Genomic DNA, 9,694 nt, shown 5'->3' with positions numbered 1-9,694 from the left:
CTATCCGCTCGACAGGACTTTAGAGTTGACCCTCCTGACCTTTGACCTCCACGCGTCCTCACCACCGGATCAAATATCATTACATCAAAGTTATTTAAAATTTATCAAAATTATTTCAAAAACAGTTATTATAATACTACAATAATATTATATTAACTATTTTACTTTGTAGTCATTATTTCATAACACTTATATAATATATTATAATAAAAATGATTACATTCACCACATACATCTCATAAAACTCATCCTCATATTATGTGAAGAGGTATAAATTATAAGAGTCAATTTATAATCGATCACTAAATAATTAAAAATTGATAAAGTTCATCTTTATATTATATGAAGGGATATAAATTATAAAAGTTAATTTATAATCGACTACTAAATAACTAAAGATGGAAAAAAATTCTGAAAATATGTTTATTAGAAATTAATCTATAATCTATCATAGTAAACTTATTTCCTCTAGACAATCCGCGAGATACTATTATATATTATAATATCTATCACTGACTACTATAATAAAAAATAATATTATAATAACTACATAATAACTATTACACCTTTAATAATTAATCGTTCCTACGACTAAAAGTAAAAAAGAACTTTTGAAATAAAATATTTGATAGAACGTTTTTTTTTAGTTTTTTGGAAAAAAAAATATATAGGAGTCCATTCTGCTGATTTATATAATTTGAAATGTTCATTTGATTTTTTGCACATAAAAATTTAAGAGTTTAATTAAAAATACTAAAATGATGAACGAAGTTATAAAAAAGATCTACAGGTTAAAATTGTGAAGTTAAAAGATTTCGGTGGTAAAGCGACATTACAGTGACTGAAACAAAGACTAAAAATTTTTGAGTGGCAAAGTAATTTTGTTTAAAATGAAGTAAAATTTTAGAGCTATATTAAATAAATCAAAACTTTAAATGTTATTTTTTTGTCCCTTTCTATGAAAAAATAAAACATTTTCAAAGATAAATATTAGATGCATTAAAAGGCAAACTATAATTTCGAACTATAGTTATTATATAATGGATGAATTGTAATTTTATCAAGAGTTAAAAAAAAAAAATTTAAATTTTAAGGGCAGCAATATGATCCCATCCGGAAGCTGAGTCGGATGAAAGTGGGTCTTGATGTATTGGAAGTTGACGGAAAGTCGCCGCGGCGTCTGATCTACCTGGCACCCCTCGGAAAGGTTTGCACAGGCGGATGACGAAGGAAGATGACCAGAATGATGACGAGTAAGTGTACCTGCATAAGGGACAAAGCATCCTTTTTTATACTGCAACGGATGTTTCTGGCCTCTGGCGGGTGTCAGGGAATGTCGGCTGTCAGACTTTGTCTGACGATGAATGACACGCGGCACCTCCTCATATGCTGGCGACATAACCAAAGGGGTAATGAGCCCTTACTGTTAGCATATTCACTGACACACTGATTATTCTCTGACAGATAGTTACGATTCCCTGACTTGTTTGTCCTGTAGTGCCTGGACGCTAGGTCTGCATTCCGCGGTCTGTACTCCGACTTGCTTCTGTATACTGTTATCAATGGTTCGTATGTCCCGACCTGTACGCCAGGTCTGTATCCTAACCTGCCTCTGCTGTTATCCATGGTTTGTACATTCCGACTTGTACGTCAGGTCTGTATCCCGACCTGCCTCTGCTGTTATCCGTGGCTTGTACGTTCCGACCTGTACGCCAGGTCTGTATCCTGACCTGCCTCTGCTCGCTGTTATCCATGGCCTGTGCGTTCCGACCTGTACGCCAGGTCTGTATCCCGACCCGCATCTGTTTACTGTTATCCATGGCTCGTACGTCCCGACCTGTACGCCAGGTTTGTATCCCGACCTGCTTTTGTCCGTTGTTATCCATGGCCTATACATTCCGACCTGCACGCCAGGTCTGTATTCCGACCCGCACCTGTTTACTATTATCCATGGCTCGTACATCCCGACCTATACGCCAAGTCTATATCCTGACCTGCTTCTGTCCGCTATTATCCATGGTCTGTACGTTCCGACCTGCACGCTAGGTCTGTATTCCGACCCGCACCTATTTACTGTTATCCATGGCTCGTACGTCCCGACCTGTACGCCAAGTCTGTATCCTGATATGCTTATGTCCACTGTTATCCATGGCTTGTATGTTTCAACCTGTACGTCAGGTCTGTATCCCGACCTGCTTCTGTCCGCCGTTATCCATGGCCTGTACGTTCCGACCTGCATGCCAGGTCTGTTCTGTGTCAGAGGCCTTCCTTTCCTAGCCTTTGTCTGGCATGTGGGCTCAGTCCTCAGCTGTGTCTGGCCCGTAGGCCCAGTTCTTGATCGATATCAAGGCTGGTTATTGTCCGACTTGTAATCCTATCCTTTGACCGCCCCGTCAGCTGAGACTTTGACTCTGGCCACGCAAGCTTGACTTCTGACCTCCACGTAAGCTTGACTTCTGACCAACCACAGAGGCTGGACTTCTGACCTCCACGTAAGCTTGATTTCTGACCAGCCACGGAGGTTGGACTTCTGACCAGTCACGGAGGCTGGACTTCTGACCTCCATGTAAGCTTGACTTCTGACCATTCTGAAGTCTTGACTCCTAACCACATCATCTTATTGACCCCACGACAACGCACCGTATCACAAGTCTTCCCCTCAAGTCTAGTCGAAGGAGGCTCTAGTCTGACTGACTAGACCCAAGTCCCTTTGTTACCTGACCTGGTTCTTGTGTCCTCTACCGACCTGTTTTCCGTTTATCTTCTGTAGCATTTCTCGCCGTCCTAGGAGACAACCGGGCTCATTCTATGCGTATGTTGACTCCTCAACTTCCGAGCATACTCTTTTCCTATAAATGTTACATTGTTTTCCAAGCTCCCACTCAAGTTCAGAGGAAATCCCTTCACCTTCTTCTCCCTTATAAAAGGTCCGAGCATACCCTTCTCCTCTTTACCTCAAACTATCCTCTTGTTAATAAAGCATCAAGCCTCCATGGAACCTGCAACAGAATCCAGCGAATTTGCTTCGTTGCTTCAACAAACTGCCCATCTGACAGAATTATTGGCTCAGAAAGAGGAAGCCTTGCTGGAGATGACTGCGAGCAGAGATCTTCAAGTGTCCCTTACTCAAGAAATGGAAAACCTCTGGCTGGCCACCAAATCCAGAACCCGGGCTGAAATTGCTCTCAAGCTGAAAGCTCAATCGGACTTTCAGAGCCAAGTTCACTATATTATATATCTGAAGATGAAACATGAGGACGAGGTGACTCTCCTGAAAGAGGAAGGACAGATTAAAGATGAGACTATTGAGCGACTGAAGCGTGCTATCGATCTTATCAAGGAAGATCTAACTAGAGCTCAAGCTCATCCGTCCAGAAAGGATCAAGCCTCTGGATCTAGTAGTAATGTAAACCCTTAAAAAATGTTCCTCTTGTTATCGAAATAAAGCATGCTTCTTGGATTTCGTTCAGGATGTAGCCCCCTGTCCTCTGGTTCTGATGTTGATATGTTTCTATAAAGCACCTGCATTTTTCTTAGTATTTCTAATAAAAATAATAAAGATAACTTGCTTACCCCATCTTCCTCTTACTTCATAACATATAAGCCCCCGGCTGGAGCAACTGAGATGCTTGAGAATGTGCCTACGACTTGAGAATGTGCCTGTGAAATTTCATATTTAGCAAAAACCCCTTGAAATATGGCTTACTGACCAGTCATGTACGAGAACTTGGCTTGTTGCATTTTGCTTCGGCGAATATAAGGAGTACTGACCGAGAAAATCATTGCACCGATCGGGAAGGTCGTTGTGCATGAGAGCATAGCTCACTTATAACTCACACTGGGGCGAGAGTCTGGGACCCGACCTGGACGGTCGTTGGGCGTGAGAGCATGCTCACTTATAACTCGCACTGGGGCGAGAGTCTGGGACCCGACCTGGACGGTCGTTGGGCGTGAGAGTATACTCACTTATAACTCTCACTAAGGTGAGAGTATGGGACCCGACTTGGACGGTCGTTGGGCGTGAGAGCATGCTTACTTATAACTCACACTGGGGCGAGAGTCTGGGACCCGACCTGGACGGTCGTTGGGCGTGAGAGCATGCTCACTTATAACTCGCACTGGGGCGAGAGTATGGATCCAAGTTGTTGAGCGTGAGAGCATGCTCACTTATAACTCGCACTGGGGCGAGAGTCTGGGACCCGACCTGGACGGTTGTTGGGCGTGAGAGCATGCTCACTTATAACTCGCACTGGGGCGAGAGTCTGGGACCCGACCGAGGCTGGTCGTGGGGCGAGAGCATGCTCACTTATAACTCGTGGACCGTATGGAGTCTCGACCGAGAGGTTGTTGGGCGTGAGAGCATGCTCACTTATAACTCGCCTGGGGCGAGAGTCTGGGACCCGACAGAGTCTGGGGCGTGAGCATGCTCACTTATAACTCGTCGGGCGAGTGCGGGACCCGACACATGGCGACTGATCGGCGGCAGGCAAACTCACATCCACTCGCGTGACGTAGACCCTCTGATCGATGCCGCCAGTGGCCATATACCGCGCATCGGGCGAGAAGCAAATCGCGTACACAGAGTCGGTGGGCGTGAGCATGCTCACTTATAACTCGTACTCGCGTTGGGGCGAGAGTATGGAGGCGTGAGCATGCTCACTTATAACTTCGTGGAGAGTGCCGGGCAGAGCGGTTGTTGGGCGTGAGAGCATGCTCACTTATAACTTCGTGGCCGAGGGGGTACCGACCCGGAGGGTCGTTGGGCGTGAGCATGCTCACTTATAACTTGGGATGAGAGTTCGGGACCCGACCTGGAGGGTTGGGCGTGAGCATGTCCACTTATAACCGTGACCGGGCGAGAGTCAGGATCCGACACAGGCGGTCGTTGAGCGTGAGCATGCTCACATAGCTCGCGGCGAGAGTCGGCCCCGACATGACGGTCGTTGGGCGTGAGAGCATGCTCACTTATAACTCGCACTGGGGCGAGAGTCTGGAATCCAACCTGGGCGGTCGTTGGGCGTGAGAGCATGCTCACTTATAACTCGCACTGGGGTGAGAGTCTGGGACCCGACCTGGATGATCGTTGGGCGTGAGAGCATACTCACTTATAACTCGCACTGGGGCGAGAGTCTGGGACCCAACCTGGACGGTCGTTGGGAGTGAGAGCATGCTCACTTATAACTCGCACTGGGGCGAGAGTCTGGGACAACTGACCGAGACTTCTTAGGAAAGCCTGTTCAGGAATAGATGTTGCCGACCTGGAGGTGAGTTCCCAACCGGGGGTAAGTTCCCAACCGGGGGTAAGTTCCCGACCGGGGATTGCTTAAAGGGGCCGCTTTGACCTTATCTGCAGTCAAGAGATATACAATATCAGACGTATTGTTAAGATAAAAAATATTAAAATCTTACTTAGCCCTCAGGAAAATGACGTCATATAGTCTTGCAACATTCAAATTTATTTCCCTCCAATTTTCTTCGCCGCTTCCCGAGAAAATCGCATGTCAGACGCTTCCGTACGCCCGCTTTCTCTCATGATTTCCTTATCACGTCTATCATTAATACGCTTCCTAGGGGGGTGACACCTGCCCCACGCCTTTATTGCTTACGTCGTATGACGCCGTCGATTCAACTCCTTTTTGTACACAACTCCCCACAAGAGTATGTCGTTCCATGATCGGACGACATTGGGCGCTTTATCCAAAAATATACTCGACTCATCTTTTGATATTCCCTAGGAAAACCCACTTTATAAGCCCTAAAGGCAGTCCGCCGTCGTCGCCTTGAGCGTTTTGACTTCCTTCGCCACCTTGTTGTGTTTGCTATCTCTGGTGCCTTAGCCTTTCCCTGTCTCAACTCTTTACGCCTAGTGTTCTTCCCCTTTCGACTGACTTCTTCTTCAACCTTTCTCACTTTGATAATAGCGGACGGTAAGGCCTCATTTTGGTATTCTTGTTATATTTCTGATATAGACGACCATGACCTGTCCGTAATCCAATCTAACCTGAGACTTAGCGAGGATTACGAACTTCGAGACCTCACACCCAGCAAACATCCCGCAAACCCTCCTGAAGGCTTCATGACTATTTTTAAGGACTAGCTTTTAGGGGGCCTTCGTTTTCCTATACATCCCTTCATCTCCTCCCTGAGCTGATACTTTGGTATATGTCCCTCTCAATTTGCTCTCAACTTCTTCAGAGTTGTATGTGGCACCGTCATTCTATGTCGCATATATCAAATCCCCTTGACCGTTCAGCTATTTCATCATTTTTATTCCTTCAAACGCTCTTAACCGGGGGTATTCATGGTACAGGCTAGACCTGGTTATAAGTTCTTTTCTGACATGTCCTCTTCCAATAAAGGGTGGAAATCTCGTTTCTTCTTTATTAGATTACTTGCACCCTTACCCTTGGTCGAGCCGACCCAATGGCGCTCTGACATTCCTTCCAATCTCCCTGTGCACCAACATCAATCTTCTTGCGACGTCGCTTCAGAAAAACTTCAAGGCGTGAGCGTTCGCTTGTCTATAATACTGTTGGAAGGCTTTTTATATTCTTTTAGACTCAGCCCAGTTCAGGTAGAGATAGGGGCTCCTTTAGGTAAGACCTTGTGTTTCCTTCTTGCTATTCTTTGCTAACTGAGGTATCTTTCTTTTACTTTGCAGAGGCCGCTATGCTCAGGGCCTATTCTTCAAATATAAAACAACAATCTCTCACCGTTTTGAGAGCTCTGAGTGTGGAGCTTAAACAAGGCTTGGCTGCTTCCTCATAATCTGCCCCTTCTGCCTCACAAGTTGTCCCGCCGGCGCCAGCCCAGGTAGAAGTCGCCCCCACTCTTCCCTTGGATGCTGCCTTAATGGAAGACCATACCACCTTGGAACAGGCCGAGGAAGAACGAGTTGTTTCTCCCCCTCCTTCTAAACGACTACGCGTTCAGCACAAAAGGAAGAGGGTTATTCCTGCGGTTCAGGCGTCTCCTCCTCTTATTCCTTCTGGCCAACATTCATCCACAACCTCTCAATCTTCCGAGGCAAAGGCTATTACTCCCGATCGGGAGATGGCCCTGGGACCAGAGGTCCCCACCCTGTCGCCCCGAATATCAGCCCAAACACCCGGTCGGGCTCTGACTCCTGAGCAGGCCTCTCTTCCTGCTCAGGCCTTCTTTCCCGGGCAGATCCCTCTTCCTGTAATGGACCAACCCGTGAGCTCGGCAACTTTATCTGCCTCGCTGCCTGTATCCGCTCCGGCCTCCACTTCTCGATCTCAGGGGAGAATCCCCAAAAAGTATTCCTTCACCACCTCTTGGCGCCTGCCCTCCTCCGTCGAGCCCGATGCCGCCGAAGAAACTACAGAAGAGGTTCCTCCCACTGTTGGCATGGTTCAGCTGCAGGTCGAGTTAGCCACGTCCTGGCGGTCTGGCAATCAGAGGTTTTGGAACAATCTGCCGATGGAGGAACTGGATCACGCCTCTCGCCAGATAATCTCTGTGAGTTTTTCTTTTCTCAAGGCTCTTCCTCTAGAATTCCTTATAATTCTTCACTCTGCGTCTTATGCAGGCCTGCTCCGCCGGCCTGAGTGCGATTCAATACGCAGCCAATTTGCAGAGGGAGCATGAGGAGCTGAAGGCTCGCCTTCAAGAACTGGAGCTGCCGCTGACACCTCGCGATCCACTCAACCCGACACCCGAGGACCTGGCGGGGTATCTTCGATTGATTGGGGAATCTGCAGAGTCGGCCCGGAACATCTCCCACACGGCTTTTGAGAAGATAAGGACCTTGGAGGCGTCTCTGCAGACCAGCGAGTCCAAACTGGCTTCTGAGGGGGAGCGGCGTCGATCGCTGGTGGTTGAATTGGATGAGAAGGACGCCCGGTTGACCACCCTATCCTCCGATCTGAAGAGTCTACAAGAAACCCAAGAGACTCTTCAGAAAAGCTTAACAGATGTTTGTTGGTTGCTACTCGGAAAACCCAATGGCTCCACTGTACAAAAATTTTGTACGTGATCTGAACCTTTCCTAGCTACCATGTGTTCTTTTAAGTTAAACTTGTATCTCCTGCGGAACTTAACACGTTTGATTCCAAGTTTAACTTATATGTTCTTTTAGGTTTAGATTTGGATCTCTTGCGGAACTTAACACGTTTGATCCAAATCACCTAGGTTATAAATTCAATTAAATATTAGTTTCCAAAATTGACTTCCAGTGCTGCATGGCGAGGCACTTGGCCTTCTTGGATATGGAAGCAACCACCACCGACTAGACAAAGCCTTTTAAGGAAAGTTAATATTTTATTTCCTTATATAACTCTAGGTTAACCAAAAGGAACAATCAAATCACAAGGAAAAAAGAAAAAGAACACAACATCGAAATTAAATTCGAAAAACAAGAATCGAATGTCTCTTGTATTTGGTATTTATACAAAGAAAAATTAACTAGTATGATGCGGAAATTAAATACTAGTTATACCTCTTCCTTGTATGCTAAAAACCTCGAGATCTTCTGTCATATCCCTCGCCTCCTCTTAGACGTCGTGTGGGCGACGATCCTCCAAGACGAACACCACCTGGAAAGCTTCTCCTCCTTCTCTAGAATTCGGCCACCACCACTACAAAGGAGCAAAATAGAGCAAAGGGAGGAGAGGGAGAGGGGCCGACCACTTGATGATCTCCAACAACACAATATCAATTGTTATGTTTTTCAAGGCCTCCCCTTCCCCCCTTTTTATATTAGTTTCCCAACGGAAAATTATGGAAAGAGTTTTATAAAAAATTAGACTCATTCCTATTTCCTTTTAATTTTTTCTTTTTCTTTCCTTTTAATTAATCAATCCTAGATTGATTTATTAATTAAACAACTATTTGTTGATGTTTAATTATTTGACCTGCCCAAGCAAGGTGGCCGACCACTTATTAAAAGGGAAAGAAAGAAATTTTTTTTATAAAATTTAAAAGAAGAAAACTTCTAATAAAATTTTACAAACTCTTTTTTTTTTTTATAATGTGGATATTAAAAGAAAAGTTTTAAATTTAAAACCAAGTTTTAAAATTTAAAACATCTCTAATAATATTTCTTTTTAAAAGAAAGTTTTATAAATTTTACAACTCTCTTTTTAAAACCTTGTGGCCTAATTTAAATTAGGAAAATTTTATAAATTTTTAAAATCTCTCTTTTTACAAATTGTAAATATCCGAGGAAATTTAAAAATTCAAAAACAACTTTCCTAATTTAAATATTGTGTCCGGCCCCCTTGCCCAAGCAAGGGCCGGCCACTTCTAGAGAATATGTGGCCAGCCATTGCTTGGTCACCAAGCAATGAACCGACCCCTTCTTGGACACCAAGATAGGCTTTTCTTTGGATGGACTTGAGGCTTTATTGAGGCTACAACAGAGACTTAGAGGAGAAATTAGTTTTGGCTTTCCGATGAGCTCGAGTATCCCATGCTCGCCCCGACCACGCAACTCAAGTTCATCGATAATAACTCATTCGACTAGAGAGTTATTACCGCACTACCGCATCAATCCCAAATTACATTATGGGCTCCTTCTTATCATGAGTGTGTTAGTCTCCCTGTGTTTAAGATTATGAATGTCCACTAATTAAGTGAGTTACTGACAACTCATTTAATTAATATCTAGCTCCAAGAGTAGTACCACCCAACTTTATTGTCATGTTGGACTAGGTCCACCTGCAGGGTTTAA

This window comes from Zingiber officinale, chromosome 2A (genome assembly GCF_018446385.1).
Source record: "Zingiber officinale cultivar Zhangliang chromosome 2A, Zo_v1.1, whole genome shotgun sequence".
In the NCBI taxonomy this organism is placed as follows: Eukaryota; Viridiplantae; Streptophyta; class Magnoliopsida; order Zingiberales; family Zingiberaceae; genus Zingiber; species Zingiber officinale.
The sequence above is the reverse complement of the archived record's forward strand: the minus strand, read 5'-3'. Positions refer to the sequence as shown.